Here is a 24044-nt window from a genome sequence, read left to right on the forward strand (position 1 = left end):
CGGACATTTCGCGTGCCCAGGTTCAATTCAGCGCTCGCGCAGTCTCTCTCGTGGATGGATGGATGTTATGAGCGTCCCCTTTGGAATGGGGCGGTGGGTTGCACCACCAAGCTCTTGCTATTATACCGCCTAATGTCCTACCCAAGTTAAAAAAGAAAATAAAACAATGAAAGAAAAAAACCACTATGAACTCCCACAACCACATTTTCTGGCCCCCTATTGCGAACTTTGCTTTTGTACGTCTCCGTTTTTTGTTGTTTTCCTACTTTTCTTCCACCAATGTTCCAATCGCCTCTTACTAATCTCTATTGCGGACATGTTTACTTTTCCCCTGCCCTCACCGAACCCAAGGGTTTCAAGGAGCCCAGTGGTGCCGAAATCTACCGCTGGTCTTTAGATTCTTCACTTCTCTCACGCGTCGTCGATTAGCGCTGTTCACGACAAAAATGGAAGCTCATGCGAGCTCAGCTTTCAAACTAAAGATATGTTTCCAAAAGCGCCATGGAATCGCAAGACACCAATAGCTCGTGGATATTACCAGTGTTGGTGACCTGCTTTCAACACCACTTCTAAGCAAGCCAATCCGCTACATGAAAAAAAAAAAAAAAAGCACAGACTCGGGCTCCTCCTGGACCACTTGGATACGCATGAAGAATATCACTGCGGGCAAAGTTTGGCTTACGGCTAAAACCGCTAAAATTGTGAGGAAGAAGATCGGCACGTTGAAAAGCCCCGTTGGCATCGCGTGGCTCGTACCCAGTTCGGTCTCTGGCTGCACCCTACCTGCTGGTGCTGCGTTTGTCACTGCTGCTCTACGACCTGAATGAACCCCCTTTACAATTGGTGGAAGTGCTGCGTACAACAGGAAATCTGGAACTTCGCAATCGGACACTGCAGCCCGTCTTCATTATGCCAGAAGAATGACCACCGCAACTACAACCCACTGCCCCGGTGACTACCGTGGTCTGCCCTAGCCCGTTGCGCCGACGTGACCCGCCCATCTTCGGCGGTATAGAAGACCATGACGTAGAAGACTGGCTCGCTGAGGACGACCGGGTGAGCATCCACAACTACAGGGACGGCACCAAAAGACTGAGTTACGTGTGGTTTTATTTGAGCGCTGTCGCCAGTGTGTGGCACCGCAGCCATGAACGTGATCTCACGACGTGGGCGGCCTTCAGAACTAATGTGACGGAGGTATTCGGGCGCCCCGCCGCTCACAAGCTTCGCGCCGAGCAACGTTTGCATGGTCGTGCGCAACAGAGCGGCCAGACATTTACCAGTTATATAGAAGATGTTGTCGACCTCTGTAACCACGTTGACGTCACAATGGTTGAGGCCGAGATCAGGCATATCTTAACAGGCATTGAAAATGACGCCTTCCAGAGGTTGGCGAAAAATCCGGCAAAAGCTGTTGCCCCGGATAACACTTCGCTCCTGCAACAGATCAAGCAGTTCGTCCGTGAAGACGTTGCTCGTCAGCTTTCTCTGATACCGCTTACACAGGGCCAGTCAAGCTCTCCATTGGCGCAGGCTCTCCATTATGTCATCAAGGAGCAGGCAGCCAGCCACCTTCCGCCTTCTCTCCAGCAGGCTCCAATTGCCGCTCCCCTGATGTTCCGGCGTTCATGTTGTCCACTTCTCTACTCTTGTATCCTGTCTGCACGGCTCACCTCTTTTTTGCATAATGGATCCTTACCAACTAGCTTAGCTTTCTGTCGTTCTAAGTTGCTTTACGTCGCCCTGAGAGTCTTGGCAGAGCAAAGCCACTGGCTTTATCGTCAATATTTGACACGACGGGCGACTCTACATATCCTGCCGCTCTCGAGGCATCGCCTCCTCTGCCACTAACGCGTTCTTTAACGCTGGCTATTGCCAGACCTTACGACGAGGCAGCGCGACGAACTTCTTCACTTGCTCGAAGGCTTCTCTTCCTCTTTTGACTGCCAAGCAACATTACCCGGCCGCATAACGACTGTTTCTCACACTATCGACATTGGCAGCCACGGACCAATTCTACAGCGTCCCTGCTGAGTATCGGCGATCCGGAAGACGCGTTATCGATGACCACATGAACGATATGCTAAAACGGTGTCATCCAGCTTTCTAACAGTCCCTGGGCATCACTAGTTGTCCTAGTTAAAAAAAGACGGCGCCATAGAATTCTGCGCTGATTATCGAAGGCTTAAAAAGATTACCCGAAAGAATGTATACCCGTTGCCACGTATCGACGACGCACTTGGCTGTTCGCAAAGAGCGCAGTCTTTTTTCTTTGTAGATCTCCACTATGGCTGCTGGCAGGTGCCCATGGCTGACGCTAACTGTTTCGAAACCGCGACTGTAACACCAGACGGCTTGTATGAAATCACTGTAATGCCGTTCGGTCTGTGCAACGCGCTCGCCACCTTTGAACGCATGGTGGACGGCATCCTTCACGATGTGAAGTGGCATACTTGTCTCTGCTACCTCGATGGCATCGTCGTCTTTTCCCCAGATTTTCCGACCCATCTTCGCTGTTTACATCAAGTTTTGCCCTGTCTCTGGAATGCTGGCCTCGAGCTTAGGTTGAAAAAGTGCCTATTTGCAGCTCGAAAACTCACTATATTAGGCCACGTTTTCCCCAAAGAAGGCACTCTTCCTGATCCTGCTAAACTTCGCGCCGTAACCGGATTCACGAAGCCCCCTAACCTGAAAGCACTATGCAACTTCATTGGCCTATGCTCCTATTTTCGACGACTCGTTCGCAATTTCGGTACTGTGATCGCACGCCTCAACGAACTTCTCCAAGGCGACAATGAACTTTCTACTTGGTTGGAAGCCTCTGATGATGCCTTTACGACTCTTCGCTGCCTACTCACGTCTTTGCCAATCTTGCACCATTTTGATCCAAGCGCACATACAGAACTGCACATTGACGCCAGTGATGTCGGCCTAGGTGCCGTGCTTGAACAACGTCAGAACACTAATGCCGAATACGTGGTCGCTAATGCCAGTCGTGCGCTCACAAAACTTGAGGCCAATTACACAGTAATAGAAAGATTGCCTGGCCGTCGTATGGGCTCTTCAGAAATTTCACCCATATCTCTACGGTCGACCCTTTGACATGGTGACGGATCATCGCGCTCTTTAAGAGTAGTCTACCGTCAGAGAACCGTCGGGCAGCCTTGCTCCGCTGGCCCTCCGAATCTAGGAATATGATATCCGTGTCGTCTATCGCTCGGGACGCGCTCTGACACCGATGCTCTCTCGCGCTTTCCAGTTACTACGAACGCCAGTACTTCTACCTACAGTCATATCTCACCACTTGACATCCTAGACATGGCCTCGGAGTGGCGAAGCCCATGGATCGTCATGGTATTCGATATTTTCTCAAATCCTCCAGCAGCTTCAGCCCCTCGAGCGTTCCGCCGACAGACGCAGCATTTCACCATCCGCGACAGATTTTTACACCGCCCCAACTACCGCAATGACAGCCGCAGATGGCTCTAAGTAGTGTTCCACCATATAAAAGATTTATGCTTCGCTTTTCACTCCGACCCGCAGAGTTGTCATGACGGCGGGCTGTCAAAGACCAACACACGTCTTCGCCTACAATATTATTGGCGTGGGATGTCAAACTTCGTCCACAAATACGTGCGCTCCTGCATTGCCTGCCAACGACGCAAATGTGTCCCGCATCCCTCCACCTCACCTCTCCAGCCGCTTCCCTGCCCAGCTCACCCATTTGACAGTGTCAGCATTGATTTATAAGGGCCTCTTCCATCTAGTGGCGCTGGCAACCAATGGATTGTCATCGCCATAGATCATCTGGCGCGATGTGCTTAAACCACCGCCTTGCCTGCCGCATCCGCAAGAGAGAGAGAGAGAGAGAAACTTTATTGATGCTATCAAGGGGTTTGGCGGTGAGCCGTCTTGCGCTTGCTGCCTGGCTCTTCAGCACGGGTGTGCCCTTATTCCAGGGCTCCACTGAGCCTGGCCACTTCGCACGCGTGCTGCACCATTGCCCTTTGGGCGGTGAGCTCGCTGCTGGTGAGCAGGCCCTCCCATTGCTCCGCACTCGGGTTTTTATGCTTATGGAATGTGTAGTTATGCTTACATTCCCATGTTATGTGGTAAAGAGTTGGTATTTCTCCGCACCATGGGCAGGAGTTTCTGTATTGTGTCGGGTACATTTTACTTAGTATGTGTAGATTATAGAAAGTTCCGGTTTGTAGCCTTCTCCAGTCGGCTGCTTCCTGTTGTGTAAGTAGTGTGTGTGGCGGAGGATATTTGATTCTCTGTCCTCTATAGTAGTTTAATATTTCCGCACACGTGGGCTCCACCGTTGTAGGGTTCTCGAGAGGCTCTATCTGTCCAGCTCGGTATGTGATCTCGCGAACTAGACTGTCTGCTCTCACGTTCCCTTCTATCCCGGTATGGGCCGTTATCCAGAAAAGTTTGTGTTTCACTTTATTACCGAGGGTTCCTGCTCCGAGGAGGATTCGCAGGGCCTCTTTACAGACTCTTCCCTGCATGTAATGCCTGCATGCAGCTTTGGAGTCTGTTATTATGGTTAGTGATCTGTTACTTCGGTAGCCTTCGGTCGCTGCAAGCGCTATGGCGACCTCTTCCCCCTCCGCTACCGTGCAATTCCTTATGGTTGCGCAGCTGATTGTCTCTCCCATGTAGTCTACTACAGCCGTAGCTACTCTATGTGTTCTACTGTGCTTGTCCCACGGGTATAGCCCTGCATCCGTGTACACCGTGTTTTCCTGTGTTGCCAGGTGGCCTTCCACGTAATCTGCCCTTGCCTGCCTTCTGGCTGCGTGTAGGTTCGCATCCATGTTGCGTGGAATTGCACTTATTCTGAGGGTTTGTCTGACGTTGTCTGGGATGTCTGCCTCTCGATCTATTGCCCCTTTCGTATCGTATCCTAGTCTCTTTAGGAGCATTCTTCCTGTAGCCGACTGCTAAAGTCTCGCTATTTGTGTGTGTAGTTGCGCTTCTGCCAGCTCGCTGAACGTGTTGTGTATTCCTAGCTGCAGTAGCTTGTCGTTTGAAGTATTCCTCGGTAGGTGTAGTGCCGTTTTGTACGCCTTCCTTAGTATCGTTTCTGCTTGTTCTCTTTCTAGCTTGTTCATCAAGTGGTAAGGTAGCGAGTATGTGACTCGCTACTAATTTAAACGCGCTAATTTAAACAACTTTGTTCTCCGCCATGGCACACCTCGTGAACTGCTGAGCGATCGGGGTCACGTATTCCGCTCCGACGTTTTGAAGTCACTCCTATCTGAATGTCATATTATTCACCGCACCACTACTGCTTATCATCCACAGACCAATGGCTTAACAGAAGATTCAACAGAACTCCTGGTGATATGCTATCATGTATGTTGCGTCTGACCGCTCCAACTGGGATCTCGTACTTCCATTCGTCACCTAAGCATACAACACTGCCTCTCCAGCCCCCCACTATCGAATTCTCACCATTCTTTCTGTTTTACGGCCGCCATCCCTCCAGCACCTTGATACGGTTCTCCCGTACCAGCCGGACCTGCTGAATGCTCACCTCTTTCTACGGTCCCTCAAAGCGCGCCGAGAAATGCCGACAACTGGCCCTTTGTTTCAAGCCTGCTCAACAGTGTCGGCAAAAAGAGCGTCATGACCCCAACCCACCCCCTCAACCCTTCCACATCGACTCAGTGTGGCTTTGAGTCCCACCTGTTGCTGCTTCTGGCCTTTCGTCCAAGCTCCTCCCGAAGTACCACTGTCCCTACCCCGTGGTTGCGCAACCATCACAAGTTAATTACATGGTCGAACCCGCATCGCCATCTTCCGATCTCCGTCGCTCGGGCGAGAAACTGTGCACATTGACCGGCTCAAGCCGCTCACCTCTCCCTAGGTCGCCAGGATGGCTACTCAATTCTGGGGGTGATTGTGAGGAAGAAGATCGGTACGCTGGAAAAACCCCGTTGCCATCGCGTGGCTCGTATCCAGTACAGTTTCAGTTTCAGGTTGAGTTTATTATGCTTTAAATGCAATGAATGGGTAAAAGACAATATACCGACGAGGGTCCCAAAGTCAAAGACTGCATGTGGACCTTCGGTTAAAGATAATACCGGAAATATGTATTAAAGATGATCAAACTAAATAAAAGAAACAAACACAATCGCGAAGATAGAACATAGAAAAATTAAATTAAGGAAAACAAGCTGTCTGTATACACGCCTATAGTGCATAAAAAAGCTGTCACTACATACATATGACAGACAAATGTAGTGTAATGAATGACGAAAGCTTAGTTGCACATCTAAAAAAGCTTAACGGCATGACTAAACGCATGAAACGATGAAGATTTATTGGTGCTGGGTAAACCATCCCGCAGTTATACAGCAGGGTAGATGATGTCATTTTTCAATAGTTAGAAAGAACGATAGGCAGCAGAAAACTGGAGCTACATGCAAACCTGTTATTGTTATTGATGAGGTACCTGGAATCAATGAATTGGTATGAAAGCTGTTTAGTGAGTAATCTATAAAACAATTATTAAATGATAGCTGAATAAGTTCGTTACATCAAGGACGTTATTTTCACGAAGTAGCAGAGTAGCACTCGTGAAAAACCCACTGTTAGTGATAATGCGGATTGCTTGGTTTTGTAAGCGCTGAATAGACAAGATATGGCAGTTATATGTGTTTCCCCAGGAAACAATGCCATAATTAATGTTACTGTGAATGAAGGCAAAGTATAATGCTAATAATGCGTCTTTAGAGAAATATGTTCTTGACATGATTAATGCTCTAATACCGAAGGTCCACTTTTGCTTCATCATCATCATCATCATCAGCCTGGTTTCGCCCACTGCAGGGCAAAGGCCTCTCCCAAACTTCTACAACAACCCCGGTCATGTACTAATTGCGGCCATGCCGTCACTGCAAACTTCTTAATCTCATCCGCCCACGTAACTTTTTGCCGCCCCCTGCTACGCTTCCCTTCCCTTGGGATCCAGTCTGTAACCCTTAATGACCATCGGTTATCTTCCCTCCTCATTACATGTCCTGCCCATGCCCATTTCTTTTTCTTGATTTCAACTAAAATGTCATTAACTCGCGTCTGTTCCTCACCCAATCTGCTCTTTTCTTATCCCTTAACGTTACACCTATCATTCTTTCCATAGCCCGTTGCGTCGTCCTCAATTTGAGTAGAACCCTTTTCGTAAGCCTCCATGTTTCTGCCCTGTAGGTGAGTACTCGTAAGACACAGCTATTACACACTTTTCTCTTGAGGGATAATGGCAACCTGCTGTTCATGATCTGAGAATGCCTGCCAAACGCACCCCAGCCCATTCTGATTCTTCTGATTATTTCCGTCTCATGATCCAGATCCGCCGTCACTACCTGCCCTAAGTAGATGTATTCCCTTACGACTTCCAGTGCCTCGCTGCCTATTGTAAATTGCTGTTCTCTTCCGAGACTGTTAAACATTACTTTAGTTTTCTGCAGATTAATTTTTAGATCCACTCTTCTGCTTTGCCTCTCCAGGTCAGTGAGCATGCATTGCAATTGGTCCCCTGAGTTACTAAGCAAGGCAATATCACCAGCGAATCGCAAGTTACTAAGGTATTCTCCATTAATTTTTATCCCCAATTCTTCCCAATCCAGGTCTCTGAATACCTCCTGTAAACACGCTGAGAATAGCATTGGAGAGATCGTATCTCCCTGCCTAACGCCTTTCTTTATTGGGATTTTGTTGCTTTCTTTATGGAGGACTACGGTGGCTGTGGAGCCGCTATAGATATCTTTCAGCATTTTTATATACGGCTCGTCTACACCCCGATTCCGTAATGCCTCCATGACTGCTGAGGTTTCGACAGAATCAAACGCTTTCTCGTAATCAATGAAAGCTATATATAAGGGTTGGTTATATTCCGCACGTTTCTCTATCACCTGATTGATAGTGTGAATATGATCTATTTTTGAGTAGCCTTTACGGAATCCTGCCTGGTCCTTTGCTTGAGAGAAGTCTAAGGTGTTCCTGATTCGATTTGCGATTACTTTAGTAAATATTTTGTAGGCAACGGACAGTAAGCTGATCGGTCCATAATTTTTCAAGTCTTTGGCGTCCCCTTTTTTATGGATTAGGATTATGTTAGCGTTCTTCCAAGATTCCCGTACGCTCGAGGTCATGAGGCATTGCGTATACAGGGTGGCCAGTTTCTCGAGAACAATCTGCCCCCCATCCTTCAACAAATCTGCTGTTACCTGATCCTCCCCAGCTGCCTTCCCCCTTTGCATATCTCCCTAGGCTTTCTTTACATCTTCCGGCGTTACCTTTGGGACTTCGAATTCCTCTAGACTATTTTCTCTTCCATTATCGTCGTGGGTGCCACTGGTACTGTATAAATCTCTATAGAACTCCTCAGCCACTTGAACTATCTCGTCCATATTAGTAATGATATTGCCGGCTTTGTCTCTTAACACATACATGTGATTCTGGCCAATTCCTAGTTTCTTCTTCACTGTTTTTAGGCTTCCGCCGTTCCTGAGAGCATGTTCAATTCTATCCATATTATACTTCCTTATGTCAGCTGTCTTACGCTTGTTGATTAACTTCGAAAGTTCTGCCAGTTCTATTCTAGCTGTAGGGTTAGAGGCTTTCATACATTGGCGTTTCTTGATCAGATCTTTCGTCTCCTGCGATAGTTTACTGGTATCCTGCCTAACGGAGTTACCACCGACTTCCATTGCACACTCCTTAATGATGCCCACAAGATTGTCGTTCATTGCTTCAACACTAAGGTCCTCTTCCTGAGTTAAAGCCGAATACCTGTTCTGTAGCTTGACCTGGAATTCCTCTATTTTCCCTCTTACCGCTAAGTCATTGATCGGCTTCTTATGTACCAGTTTCTGCCGTTCCCTCCTCAGGTCTAGGCTAATTCGAGTTCTTACCATCCTGTGGTCACCGCAGCGCACCTTGCCGAGCACGTCCACATCTTGTATGATGCCAGGGTTAGCGCAGAGTATGAAGTATATTTCATTTCTAGTCTCGCCGTTCGGGCTCCTCCACGTCCACTTTCGGCTATCCCGCTTGCGGAAGAAAGTATTCATTATCCTCATATTATTCTGTTCCGCAAACTCTACTAATAACTCCCCCCTGCTATTCCTAGTGCCTATGCCATATTCCCCCACTGCCTTGTCTCCAGCCTCCTTCTTGCCTACCTTGGCATTAAAGTCGCCAATTAGTATAGTGTATTTAATTTTCACTCTACCCATCGCCGATTCCACGTCTTCATAGAAGCTTTCGACTTCCTGGTCATCATGACTGGATGTAGGGGCGTAGACCTGTACAATCTTCATTTTGCACCTCTTATTAAGTTTAACAACAAGACCTGCCACCCTCTCGTTAATGATATAGAATTCCTGTATGTTACCAGCTATATTCTTATTAATCAGGAATCCGAATCCTAGTTCTCTTCTTTCCGCTAAGCCCCGGTAGCACAGGACGTGGCCGCTTTTTAGCACTGTATATGCTTCTTTTGGCCTCCTAACTTCACTGAGCCCTATGATATCCCATTTACTGCCCTCTAATTCCTCCAATAGCACTGCTAGACTTGCCTCACTAGATAACGTTCTAGCGTTAAACGTTGCCAGGTTCATATTCCCCACTGTTAATCCACTGTTAGTGATAATGCGTCTTTAGAGAAATATGTTCTTGACCTGATTAATGCTCTAATACCGAAGGTACACTTTTGCTTAATGAAGGCAATGTGTTGAGAAAACTTAAGGTTAGAATCTAATTTGATGCCCAAAAATGGTACACAGTCAGAGACGGGAATGTGATGACCATTTAGAGTTATGTCAGGCAAGCCAGGTAGTATTCTTCGGCTAGAAAGCAAAATCATAAATTGAGTTTTTGAAGCAATGATAATTAAATTATTGGAAAAACACCATGCAACATTGTGGTTAAGCTCATTGTTTAGTTTAAGGATTAAGGTTGTCAAGGAATTGTCACACATCGAAATAGTAGTATCGTATGCGTATAGTACACAATGTGCCGACTTAAGACACGTGGGTAAATCATTAACATAAATAGAAAATAGTAAGGGACCTAGTATGGAGCCTTGTAGTACATCTTGGTTAATAACTTTAGTATCAGAAGAAGCACCTCCAAAAAGACTGTTCTTTCACTATCATGCAGGTAACTTTTTAGGAGTTTCAGTACTGAACCGGTAATTACCAGGGCTTCTAGCTTAGTAAAAAGTATGTTATTATTAATTGTATCAAACGCTTTAGTGAACTCCAAGAATACCGAACCAACGACGTTACCCGTATCAATCGAGTGACGAATGTAGTCGCTTACTGTTAGGGATATTAAAGCTAAGTTAGCCGAACTGCCAGTGCGAAAACCAAAGTGACAAGACTGCAACAAATAAAATTATTTAAATTAAATATTTAAGCGGTTACAAAATAACTTCTCAACAACTTTACTAATCGCACTCTGGCTGCGCCCTACCTGCCGGTTCTGCGTTTGTCGCTGCTGCTCTACGAACCGAATAAGCCCATTTTGGAAAATAAATAGGTGACGTGTTTATTGAAAACATTTTAAGCTTATCAATGCCACCAATGAATCGCGACATGAGCTTGCGCAACGGTGACAGGCCCCGAAAATGTGCGTGTTCTTTACTCGTGTTCCTCAGCGCAAAGTGATGTGTATACCATCCTGCACCTGAAGAACACGAACAGTTGTGACGCTAATGAAATTCAAGGAAAAGCTGCTAATTTTGTGGCGCATGTTATATCGCCAATTTTACTATGTATGTTCAGTAGATGCTTTCCCACCAGAGTTTAACTAGTCTTTATGCAAACTGCGAAGGTAATTGTCATTTTTAAAAGATGAGACAAAAACAACTTACATAAGCATACCTACAGATTGCAATACTACTGGCCTATTCAAATTCTCTCGAAAGAAATACGACAGAAACTCCTAGAGGGACATGTCAGACAGTGCGTAAGCATTCTTCACACAGTTGCTCAACTTGCACTCTGTGACGTGTCCGAACACGCCTGGTAGTATGACGGCGACGTTTGCTCGGTTACTTTTTCTGTGAGAGTTATTGTTAGCGAATTAATTAGGGTAATTACTCTAAATATTATAAGTAATCTTAATCACCATTGATTATTCCTAATTAGCCTCTGATAATCCATCGAAATTTGGCTTAATTATTCAGATGTTGCGACAACTGTACAGCCCTTCCAACACTAGCTGTACGAGAGGTATTTGTTGTGGCAACTATAGTGGCCTGCTACCTTTGTATACCGACTGTATTTTTGTATGGCCAACTGTATGACATTGTCACAGCGCCGATGTGCCGAAGTACCGACGACGACGAAGTCCAAGACAGTACGAGCGGAGCGAACACGCGAAGACACAGAGAGAGAGAGAGATTTTTTACGAGATAAAAGCTGAGAGGTCGGCTTGAACCTATGTTTCGATCTGCTACTCGGCGTTAGGGGAATGGGATGAACGCCGAGGAGAGAAAATAAAGTAGTTGATCCTTGCATTTGAACGTGGCAGCATCCTTTTCCTGCACCGCCACTGTGGTGATACCGAACCATCCAACAACGTGTTTCGCAAGATACCGCCGGGCACCCAGCAGGCAACGAGTCAGCCGAAACCCTGGCCCCGTCTGTCATTATGACATTCGGAGCAGAAGAAACCACCTTGGACAGCATCCTGGAACCACCGCAGTTCCCGGAGTTCTGGCCTGGAAGCCCTACCATTTGGCTCTGGAAACTCGAGGCGTGTTTCCACCTCTATAGCATCACTTCCAAACAGGCCAAGTACGGCGTCACGGTAACCATGCTGCCTTCTGTTCTGCGCTGCCATGTCCTGCTTCCTGGACCACACGCATATGACGCACTTCGGGAGTTCGTATTAGGTCTCCTAACACCGGTAGTGCTACTTCAAACTCCTGCTACCGTTCAAGCAGGTCGCCATCCAGGCACGTCTGCTACAGCTACTCCTCGCGGTCCGACACCTCTAACGCGTTTGGCACAACCCTGTGATCCTCTACCCGATTTGGGTACAACCTCCCACTTTCTCCCCAACACCACCTTCCAAAAACGCAAGTCAGCCATGACTGCGCCTAGTTCCTGTCTTTATTCAGCCCGCACCTACGGAGTCTCCTGAGCTATCTCAGTCGACCACGTTTCACCAGGCTCACACGCCTCACACTCAGCCCATCACCAATACGCCCAACTTTTCAAGGTGCTCCGCTTCAGCGCCCAGAATTTGGGTCACCAAAACCTAAGCCCTTTCAAAGTTCGAGCCCTACCACAAGTGATTTCAGCACTCCTGAGACTCACTCGCTGTACACTGGCGTTAGTGGTAGCCGCTCACGTTAGCCGCTCACGACTCACTCTGCCTGTCCTAGGTCCTGTCTCTTGGTCGACTTACCGTGAAACCACGACCTCCAATCAATACCACTCGTTAATCTCTGGCGCCGACAGCACCACACCGGGCGCATGATAATACTCGAGAACATTTCCAGAGGTAGAAGAACAGATTTAATCTTTTGGCGCAGGCGTAGGCGCACGCAAAAAGCCAATTTCGCGCAGCAGCAAGCACTTTTGGCGCAAGGTCCAACGCACGTGTGGTTACCATCTACCATGCAAATTTCGACTGATGTAGTCGATATACGCGAGGCTTACCCTGCAAGCGCGGTAGGAAAGGACGCGATGCTCCTCCGCAGCACGACGTACAAAGGGCGCTACGGCCAGGTCCGTGGATACGGCGCACAGAAGGCACCACAGTCAGGTCTTCAACTAATGCGTGTATATTAGCAACAAAGCGCCGAAGTCACGGCTTGTGGGTAAAGACTAAAAGACATGTTTTCTTGCCGCAAGTTAAAACAAACACAAACGGAAGACCCATAACGACAACACGGGCGGCACTTACAACCGGTTTAATTGGGGCTGTGACCCACGCATGCGCAGGCTGTTCACAAAACTACGTTACCCAGCGGTCAAACAATGTTGTTTCCGATTTGTAGAGCACGGTAGATGTATCGCTAATGCAATCTGAACCTTTCTTTTTTATATAGTAAGCGTCCATTAGCTCACGTACTGTTTGATTTCTACTTCTGCCAAGAATCCTAATCTCAGAAAAACATGGTTTGCACATGCAGGCCTTGCAGTGCGCTGGCAAATGTGCCACGTCATCTTTCATTAGATTTAGTTCGTGTTCCCTGCCTCGTTCATTTATGCAGCGTCCAGTCTGTCCTATGTATGACTTGCCGCACTCAAGGGGAATTTCATACACCACGCCCATAGTGCATCTCCCGTAGGACGTGTCATGTTTCTTGCCACAGCCTTGCGAACCGGCCTCCTCGCGAGTGGTTCACGAACAGAGTTGACCCAGTTTGACGGGGCAGAAAAGGCAATGGGTACGCCATACCGGCCTGCCACCTGCTTGAGGTTATGGGAGACCTTATGAACATAAGGAATGACTGGAGGTCTTACAGTTCTCGCACTTTCTACCTTCCTTTGGCGCTGGTACCTTTAACCATGCCTAACAGGCTTTCGGAACCGTGCTGCTTTAAGTCGCTTAATTTGATTATTGAACGAAGCCTGTATTGTGTGTACTTCATCCTTTTTAACAGACAATGCTTATTGAAGCGCTGCGATGATATTTCAAACATTCTTTAGCGACAATGGCAAAGAGCTTTCGTTTAAGCATGAAATGCCACAGCGTAACACCCTGCAGGTTTTAGATTTAAGATGAACCTTTCATGACGGGCAAGCTTGTTGGCAATATTTCCCACGTGCCAAGAAAGGGTTGCTGCCGAATAATTCATGTCATTCCAAAATTGTTAAGCCTGGAGTTGCTATGCTCTGCCTGGAGTCTGCCCTCGAAAAATCGTGTACACACTCGATGCAGGCCTCGTTCAATGATCAGATTAAGCGACTGAATAAAGCACGGTTCCCTGACTCGTTGGTGACCTCAGTCACCGAAAGCCTTTCACGGAAGGTTAAAGGTACCGGCGCCACAAGGGACGAAGCTAGAGCCAGAACCGTAAGACCTGCAGTGATTCCTTATGTTCATAAGGTCTCCCATAACCTCAAGAAGGTGGCATGCCGGTATGGTGTACCCATAGCCTTTTCTGCCCCCGTCAAACTGGGTCGACTCTGTTCCGAGAACCACTCGCGAGGAGACCGGTTCGCAAGGCTGTGGCAAGAAACATGTTCCTATGGGTGGGTAGCGCAACCCGGACGAAGGACGAGAGGCAGAACACAACACGAGCGCACTGCGTTCGTGTTGTGTTCTGCCTCTCGTCCTTCGTCCGGGTTGCGCTACCCACCCATAGGAACATGTTCAATCACCAACTGGCCCAGCTGGCCGTCTTAATTCAGCAAGAAACATGGCACGTCCTACGGGAGATGCGCTACGGGCGTGGTGTACGAAATTCCCCTTGAGTGCGGCAAGTCCTACATAGGACAGACTGGACGCTGCATAAATGAACGAGGCAGGGAACATGAACTAAATCTAATGAAAGATGACGTGGCACATTTGCCAGCGCACTGCAAGGCCTGCATGTGCAAACCACGCTTTTCTGATTAGGATTCTTGGCAGAAGTAGAAATCAAACAGCACGTGAGCTAAAGGCAGCTTACTATATAAAAAATAAAGGTTCAAATTGCATTAGCGATACATCTATCGTGCTCTACAAATCGGAAACAAGATTGTTTGACCGCTGAGTAACGTAGATTTGTGAACAGCCTGCGCATAAATGTATGTGTATATATATCCATGGGTCACAGCCCAAATTAAACCGGTTGGAAGTGCCACCCGTGTTGTCCTTGTGTGTCTTCCTTTTGTGTGTGTTTTAACTTGCGGCAAAAAACACGTTTTTTAGCAAGCACCAACTAGGTCAACAAGCAGTTCTGGGCAAAGGCTCACCGCAAGACCGAACAACTACGCGCGCCTGCAATAAACATGACATCATGCAATATACTATCTCATGTCATGCACATTAGGGAGTTTTCGAATAGGAGCCGCAAAAAAAAAAAAAGCGTCAGCGCCACTGCACATGGGCGAGACGCAAACAGTGTTTCGCGTTTCCTTCAGCGACGCTACTTCACCGAAATAGCGCAGTGACCCAAGCTCGACGCAGAAGTGTTCCGTCAACGAACGTGACGGTACCCATGGAAGTTCCGGCTCTCGCGGTTTACCAGATTCGACCTCATCCGCTAATACCATCCTTAACTATGCTCCACGTGCGATTTTTATCGCTGCGACTCTATTGCAACGCCCCTCTATCACTTAGAAACATCGAAAACGATTTCCTTTAATCCTAAATTGCGACCTTTTCATTCTGCAAACTCCGCAGTACAATGCCGGCGGATTTGATGAACGCCGAAATAAAGCGCCAACAAGACGGTACAGCGGCACGTCCGTCAGCGAGAAATGCCCGAATGACGAACCGCACAACTCCGAGGGCCCGATAGAGTTTCTCAATATATAGTGAGGAACTCTATGGACGCGGCCCCCCGCTTCCTTCTATGATGATGATAGCATGCCATTGGTTTTGATTTCATGTTTTCTAGCTGGGAAGCATCGACGGAAGGAGGGTTTCGTTCGTATAGATGCTTTGGGGCAGGCTAAGCGCAATTTCCCACTAAAATGTCCTTATGGCACAAGGTGGCGCAGAGGACCGCTCTCGGCGCAGTTTGGCGCAATTGGCGCAGCTCTTCCACCACTGCATTTCCAACGCATCTCAGTTTGCAGGCGTCCCCATCAAGGCGACGCAAGAATTGATGACACAATCACGCGCCACTTGAACATGCGCGTCAGCGTCTTTCGCCTACTTCGTGCCATGAGGCCGCGTGAATAGATGGATGGACGGATGAATGGATGGATGGACGGATGGATGGATGGATGGATGGATGGATGGATGGATGGATGGATGGATGGATGGATGGATGGATGGATGGATGGATGCTATGAGCGTCCCCTTTGGAACGGGGCGGTGGGTTGCGCAACCACCCTCTTGCTATGATACTGCCTAATGTCCTACCTAGGTTAAACAATAATAATTAAAAAAAACACGAGGAACTCCCACAGCCAAATTTTCTGACGCCCTATTGCGAATGTGCTTTTGTACGTCCACGTTTTATGTGGGTTCCCTAATTTTCATCCACCAATCCAAATTCGCCTCTTACTAATCTCTATTGCGGACATGTTTACTTTTCCACTACTCTTGCTGAACTCAAGGGCTTCAAGAAGGCCAGTGGTGCCTTAATCGACCGCTGGATATACGTATTCCCATTCCAATAAAACATGCTCCATAGTTTCCTAGATTCACCGCAGCAAGCGCATGCCTCTTCTTTCTTCTCATATTTCGCTTTTTAGGCGCGTGTTCTAAGGCATCCCGATCTCGCTTCGAAAAGTAATGAGCTTCCTTTTGAGTTATCATAAGTTGGTTCTTTCCTGATTTCGATTTTTCCTCTTAAATAGTTACTCATATGGCAGGTTTCTTTTCCATTGCCGCCACCGATGAGATTATTTTAGCCTCTCTGACTTTCCGGTTGACGTTCTTTGTTGGTGTGTTGCCCACCCTACAGGCCGCATACTTGCTGGTAAGCTTCCTAGTTCTCTTTCTCCCATGTGAATCAATGTTTTTCCTGCACAGATACCTCAACACTCTTCCAGCCCATTCACTTTCTTCCATAGTCCTCAGTCGGTCTTCATAATCAATTTTACTACGAGCTGCCCTCACTTTAAGACTAGTCCAGCCCATATCACACTGCACAGCTTCATTTGTAGTCTTCCCGTGAGCGCCCAATGCGAGGCGACCCACTGACCTTTGGTTCCCATCGAGTCCTGATTGTATCCCTGATTTAAAGCAAACAATCGCATTTCAAAAAGTAAGTCCTGGAACGATTACACCTTTTCACATACCTCGGAGAACCTCGGACCTATCTTATGCCCATAGCGTTCTGTGCTTCTTCGTGGCTGCATTTCTCTTCCCCTCCACTGTTGCTGTTTTTATTGTGTTTCCATACATCTATTGCCTTCGTTTGTCCATATACAGTAAACTCTCAGTTATACGACCGTCGGTTTATGGAATATTCCAGAATAACGAACTTTTTAAAAATCCCCGACAGTTTTCTTATAGATTCTATACAAAAATGTTTTACTTGAACGAATTTCGGAACAGTCAATATTTCAGTTTAACGAACTCGCTCAGTGGACCAAGGCTTATTTTTACGACCATGTGGTGTGTTTTTCATCGGCTCCGTTCAGCCTTCCAGTTTTAAGTAACAACGGCAATTCGCGTGCCCACTTTCGAGATAAGTGCGACGAAACGGAAGCGGTTCTCTCTCTTGGACAAGCTGGAAATCCTTCAGCGCCTGGACAACGGTCAAGGGCAAGTGGACGCTGCAAAAGACTATGGAATTGCACCGTCGAAGTTTTCAATGATTGTGAAACAAAAATCGAAGCTTGAAGGAGAAACTTCGATGAATCCAGCAAGGAAACGACTCTGCACGGGGTACTTCAAAGAAGTGGACGATGCCTTTGCGGTATGGCTTCGCGACCTACGATCTCAAAACATGCCAGTGTCCGGCCCAAAGATACAGGGCAAAGCGAAGTAATTTGCTTTTCTTCTGGACGTTCGCGGCTTCGAAGCAAGCAGTGGATGGCTTACACGATTTCGGGATAGGCATGGGATCGCGTGGAAAACGATTTGCGATTAAAGCAAGGATGCCGACCAAGAGGCAGCGAGAACCTGGAGGGATGAGATTTTAGCTGAGGTTGTAGGGTACATTGGGAAGTTGAGAGACTTTGTGTCTCAAAGCTGTGCTGTGCCAGGAGAAGTGTACAAAAACATTGACTCTTTGGACAGTTTTGTTACTTCCTGTGCTTTAAAAGTACAAGTGCAGAAAAAGACTACAGATTTTTTTTTTCTAAGTGAGGAAGGCAGAATTATAACTGTAATGAACCTTGTACTTGTACAAATTCCATTTCACACATCTCTAACACTATGAATTCCATGTCTTTTGCTCCATGAATTGCACTTCAAAGTTTTAACTCTGTATGCCATGTCTTATGTTGCTCTAGTGAATATTCAGTTTAGTGAACTTTCAGTTAAGTTAACTATTTCCTTCGGTCCCTTGAAGTTCATTCATGTGAGAGTTCACTGTACCAAGATATTTATATTCTGTTACCCGAGGTATTTCCTGGCCCTGTATCGCTGTCTGTTCACTGTTTTCATTGAATACCATAACACCTGATTTTCCAACACTAAATTTCAAACCTAAATTGTTGCCTTCCTGTCCACAGATATTAGCCAGACGTTGCAAATCACTTTTCTTTTTGGCTAGCAACAGAATGTCGTCCGCATAAAATAAACCTGGAAGTTGCTGCTTTACTACTGTACCCTCCAGTTTGTGTAAGAGATTAAAGCCGATATTAGTTCCTTCTAGCGCCCTCTCCATCTTTACCATGTACATCATAAACAGCAGTGGGGATAAAGGGCACCCCTGCCTCAGTCCTTTGTTGATATGAACTTTCTCCTCGCTCCTCATCCCTTCCCATTCAACGCAAACGGCATTTTCTAGGTAAATCGCTCTCAAAATATAGATACAATCGTCAGCTAAGCCTCCCCCTTCCAGAATATCCCATAAAATGTTGCGGTCTACGTTGTCATAGGCTTCTGTAATCTCCAAAAAGGCCACATATAACGGTCTGCTTTCTACTGTTGATATTTCAATACATTGAGTCCGAACAAATAAGTTATCATCTAAACGCCTACCTATTCTGAAGCCATTCAGAAGTTCTCCCAAAAGGCCATTATTATCTGCCCATGCTTGCAGATCTAATTTGATTGCCTGCGTTGCTAACCTGTGTATTACTGATGTAATGCTCAACAGTCTATACTAGTGAATTCCATATTTCTCCGCCTTACCTTTATGAATTAAATTCATTCTACTTTGTCGCCAACTGTCTGGTATTCGTCTCTCTCTTAAAGTTTCTTCCACTGCTTTCACCAGAGCTTCCTTACTTTTTGGTCCTAGTGCATTTATCAGCCTAACGGGAACCTCGTCTAGCCCTATGGCTGTGCGATTAGGAATTTTGTCTTCGGCTTTCTTCCAGTTGAAATTTGTCAGCACCAGCTCCTTTTCCACCTGGGTCTCCTTGATGCTCTTTTTGTCTAGAAATACAATCTCGTCATTGGCTTTCAAAGATTCGACTGTTATTTTTAGGATGTAATTTATTGCCGCTTCTCCTTCCAGACTATTTTCATCTTCGTCTAGGATATTTTCTTGTATTGTTGACTTCCTGCCTAATAATTTTATGTGGTTTAAAAATATTCTAGATGCGGCCTTCTTTTTCTCACGTATTTCTGACAACCAACGCTCTCTTTCACCTTTTTATTTTGCTTGCACCATTATTTGAACCATAGACTTTTTCTCCCGGTATATTTTCCATTTACTGGTTACTTCATCCTGTGGCAACTGCGCCTTTATTGCCTGCCTGTGCTCTCGGGATGCTTTCTGTCGTTCGGCGATCGCTTCTCGTGTCTCCCTGTTCCACCAGCTCTTCGGTTTCTTTTTTTCCTTTTCAACGAATGTGTTGTTTCTCTTTCCGTATTTCTGTCATTATTATAGTTAGAGGCTCACTATGTTCCCACTCTTTAATTGGCCATTTGCCAAGTTCATCCTCGACTCTAGTAATTATATTTGTTATTTGTTCAGTGTTCAAATTTCGACTGGCTATTTTGCACTCCTTGCTCTCCTTCCCAGCTACATATCCCATTTTCAAAATGATGTGTTTATATGCTGTTATATCCTTCCTCATCAATGACCATTTCGCTCAACTTATCATGAATTCCTTCTGTCATCAGACAGTAATCAGGGTTGATTGCCGGTTTCCCACTTCCCTCCCACGTGATCTGCCCTTCACACTTAGGCCCTGTATTCACGATAACGAGGTTATGTTGCTCACAAATGTCTAGCATTGACTTCCCATTGTTGTCGATATAGCCATCTAAATCCTGTATGTGGGCATTCACGTCACGTAATGGGATAATTTCAGCACCATTCCCGAAACCATCAATATAAGCGCTTATGCGTTCCACTAACTCTTTAGTCTTCTATGTGCAATTATTTCCGGTCCACAAATACGTAACACCCAGGCAAGTTTTTTTTCCCACTCATATAGCCATCTAAATCCTGTATGTGGGCATTCACGTCACCTAATGGGATAATTTCAGCACCATTCCCGAAACCATCAATATAAGCGCTTATGCGTTCCACTAACTATTTAGTCTTCTATGTGCAATTATTTCCGGTCCACAAATACGTAACGCCCAGGCAAGTTTTTTTTTCCCACTCATTGTACCAGATAACCAAAGATTCTCTTGACATTTTGAATTTACTCTTTTCCATTTGGCTCCCTGTTGGATAAGCATTCCGAATCCCCCTCCCTTTCTTTCCGACTTGGTTCTGTTGGACCCTTCCCAAACATAATTCTCAATCTCAATGACTGGCGGCTCTTCCAAGTCTCTAATGTGCGTTTCTGTAACCGCATACACCCCTATTTCTTCTCTATTTAACTGATCCTCAATCTCTACCCACTTTTCCTTCCTTCTGCCGCCCTGCATGTTTATGTAGCCTAGTGTATGCCGACCTCTCTCTCTTGCTTTCCTCCTTTTTCTGTTATCGACGGCGATGCTATACTGAGGTTCCCTTAGGGGACCTACTTCATTACTACCTGCTTTGGCATCCTGAGCGCCCCTGGGCCCCCCAAAAAAGCAAACCGCGACCACCAAGTCGCCAGCCCACTTCTCGTGCCAACCTGTAATTGAAGTGGATCCCGCCTCGTTTAAAACCACCTCACCTTCTCACTTCCCTCTTTACTTCAGCCACTCTCAGGCACGCTCACCAGAGAACTCTGTTCGACCCCTATCACCGCAACTCAACTTGGAATATCTGAAGGACACGTGGAACATCCGACCATATACATAGGCCTGGTATTTAACTATATTCATTCGTCGCTGACTCTGCATATGGAACTCTTGTGAGAACATAATTTTTCGCGCCATAACGTTTACTAGTCTTTGCATTACCACGCGCATTTCGATCGCTTTTCATTTTCCTCCACACGCTTCTTCTGCGCGCTCCTTCTAATCTTGACTCTTGTTACGACCAGCCTGCAGGGATACTGGCCTGCGAACCTTTCGCAGCCCTCTGCAGTAGTTTCGATCGTTCTGCGCGGGTGGCGTCCTTCAGTGAACCGGTGACGCCAGCTAGGTTAACCGAGCATGGACCTCCTTCAGAGAACCGGCGACGCCAGCAACGTTAACCAACCATGCACTTCCTTCGGAGAACTGAAGACTACAGCAAATGTAATCAAACATGCGCCTCCTTCGTCGAGTCGACGGCGCCTGCAACTCAAGCCACGTTTGGCGGACCGTGTATTGTTACCTGGTTCACTGTCGCCTTCATGGTTTATTTGCAGCAAGAGAGCTTCTCGGAAAAGGGTGTCTTGCGGTGCGTTTTTGCGGGCCCCCTAATTTCGTTTCTGTCTGCTGACAGTCCTGGTGGCTACCGGAGAAGTCAGCTCTGGATTAAGAGGCGCCGGCTGGGGTCAAGCGTGACAACCTGGCTACGAGGACCCGCTCAACCCGATGGGTTCTGGGAATCTCGAGTGCGTGTGTGAGTGTATGAGCCCTCCTCCTCAAAGGCGGGTCGACTACGCCTCCAACGAGTAAGGACGGCCCAAATGGACGAAAATTGAACAGCAGTTTTCCCTCACCTAGGGATCTAGAGAGGACAGAGTGTTTTAAGCAGCTGTGCTCGACAAGCGAGGTACTTGGTGCTTGGAGCTTTGTGCTCGTGTGCTTCGTGGTGGGAGATTCGTGCTCCTTTTTGCAGTCATGCTAGGCTGTTGAAATGTATCCTGTTCTAATGTAAATATTGTAATCAAATCCTGTACTCCTGGTTCGCGACAAAGAGCCAGGTCCTCCCTACAACCCCGACCACAACTCTTACAACTGGATGGCAGCGGTGAGATCGTCCTACAACATGTAAACAGCAATGAGATCTCACGGACTTTGGGACATGGTGACCGACCGGTATCCCGATCAAGTTGGAGGCGACTTGGGATTGGTCACTTACAACTGACTGGCGACGGCGGAGAAGGACTGGTGATATGGTGCGGCTTGAGTGGGTAAGCGTTTGGTTTTCGCTGTAAGATATACCAGGCTTCAATTTCTCTGTGTTTGTAGATTTTAATCGCTGGAGATCTTTGTATTCTGATTCTGTGTGGGTATTGCAGCAAGTATTGTGTGACAGCAGAGCCAAAGCTTAAAGTAGCGACCATGGTCCTATTGTGTTTGACGAGAGCTGACCTGTTGTGGTTGTGTGAAGAGGTCGAGGTAGACGTAGAGGAGCACTTGACGGAAGCAGAAATTCGTAAAACCATTCTCCAAGGTGATAATGATTTGAAATTCATCGAACAATTAGGTAAACGAATTCTAAGCAACAAACGGGAACAGGAAGCAATTGGGCAAGAACAGGAAGAAATGAGGCAAAAACAGGAAAATCTAGGCAGGAACTGAAAAGAATTTCGCAGGAAGAAGGCCGAACAGAAGTAACGAGGCTGTACGCTGCTTCATTGGACAAGAAGATTCAAGGCTTGGAGCAGGAAATCGAACAAGGACAACAGCGTCTTAAGAAATATGTAGGCTGAACGCAGCGAAAGTGGGAGGAAGTCTATAGCAGATTTTGGTCGAAAGCCGAGAGAAGCAGTAGTATCTGCGAGATAAACCGAACGTCCATAGATGAACGCAAAGTGCTAGCAGCTAACGAATCCTTAGCGTCAACAGAGGCCGTGAAAGGCCGTAGTGTGAGCGACGAGGTGCTGTGCCAACACAGCACTGTAGAGACAGCTAGGCGAGCTGTGAATGAATTGGCACAGCCACCACGCGTGTGCGTCGTTTTTAAGGTTAACGAAGTTGTTAACGAAGGACAGAGTACTGCTGACCCGATAGACGCGAGCACCCATGTCGAGTCCATTCTGCGTGCCGAAATGAAGTGCCAGCTGGACGATGCAGTTGAGGGAACTTCGCAGGATTGCGAGCTGCGTAGCTCAAGGGAAGACAACTGCATTGTTCAGGGATCGGTGCAGCTGTCCACCAGTCTAGGTAGCCAAGAGAGGGATGATTTAGTCAGGAATCATTCAGACTGTGCAGGTGAGACAGCGATCGAGACCGACGACCTGTGTGCCGATGCACAGCGCAAGCTGGGCAATGCAGTAGAGGGCAGTTCGCAGGAGTGCCAGCTGTGCAGCTCGAGTAAATACTGCTGCATTGTTCCAGAACCGGTTGAACTGTCCGCCAGTGGAGGCAAAGAGAGAGTTTACTTAAATGACAATCACTCAGACTGAGCGATCCGGACCGGCGAGATACGTGACGGTCTAGCTCGAAAGTGAGCACTAGAGAGAGAGAGAGAAACAACATTTATTCGAACCATCGAGGTGGTTGAGCTTGAGGTCGAGTGGGTGGTGTCTTCATTCCAGGACTCCACTGGCCATGGCTGCTCGACGTACTTGCTGCACGAGAGCTTCTTGTCCCGCCAGGGTATCGCCGATCAACTGTACCTCCCATCGGTCAAATGACGTGCTAGGCGTCTTTAAGTGTTGAGGTTTGCCCCCGCACCCCCACGAGATGTGAAAGAGTGTAGGGCGTGTGTCGCCGCACCAGGGGCAGATGCCGCGATATGTATGTGGGAACATTTTACTGTATCTGTGTAGGTTTGGAAATGTGTTTGTCTGAATAAGTCGGAGAGCTACGACATCTTCAGTGCTGAGCTTTCTGTGAGGCGGAGGATAAATCCTGCGGTTTAGTCGCTCGATCTCGAGTCGGTCGCAGTAATTGGACGGCAGGGACATGAAGGCAAAGGGTGGGGATTGATGAAACGATTCGTCTTGCCCCGCTCGGTTGATTAGCGATCGAGCTAGGTCGTTCGCCCTTTCGTTCCCCTCCAGACCCGCGTGGCCCGGCGT

The 24044-nt window shown here is 47.2% G+C and overlaps 1 protein-coding gene across 13 annotated transcripts in view; it reads right to left on the reverse strand.

The window, feature by feature from the left end:
* LOC126536996 (uncharacterized) overlaps positions 1-24044 on the reverse strand; it is a 615291-nt gene that overhangs the window by 347591 nt on the left and 243656 nt on the right. The gene's annotated exons all lie outside the window — the stretch shown is intronic.

The sequence above is a fragment of the Dermacentor andersoni genome, chromosome 3 (assembly GCF_023375885.2).
Source record: "Dermacentor andersoni chromosome 3, qqDerAnde1_hic_scaffold, whole genome shotgun sequence".
NCBI classification, from domain to species: Eukaryota; Metazoa; Arthropoda; class Arachnida; order Ixodida; family Ixodidae; genus Dermacentor; species Dermacentor andersoni.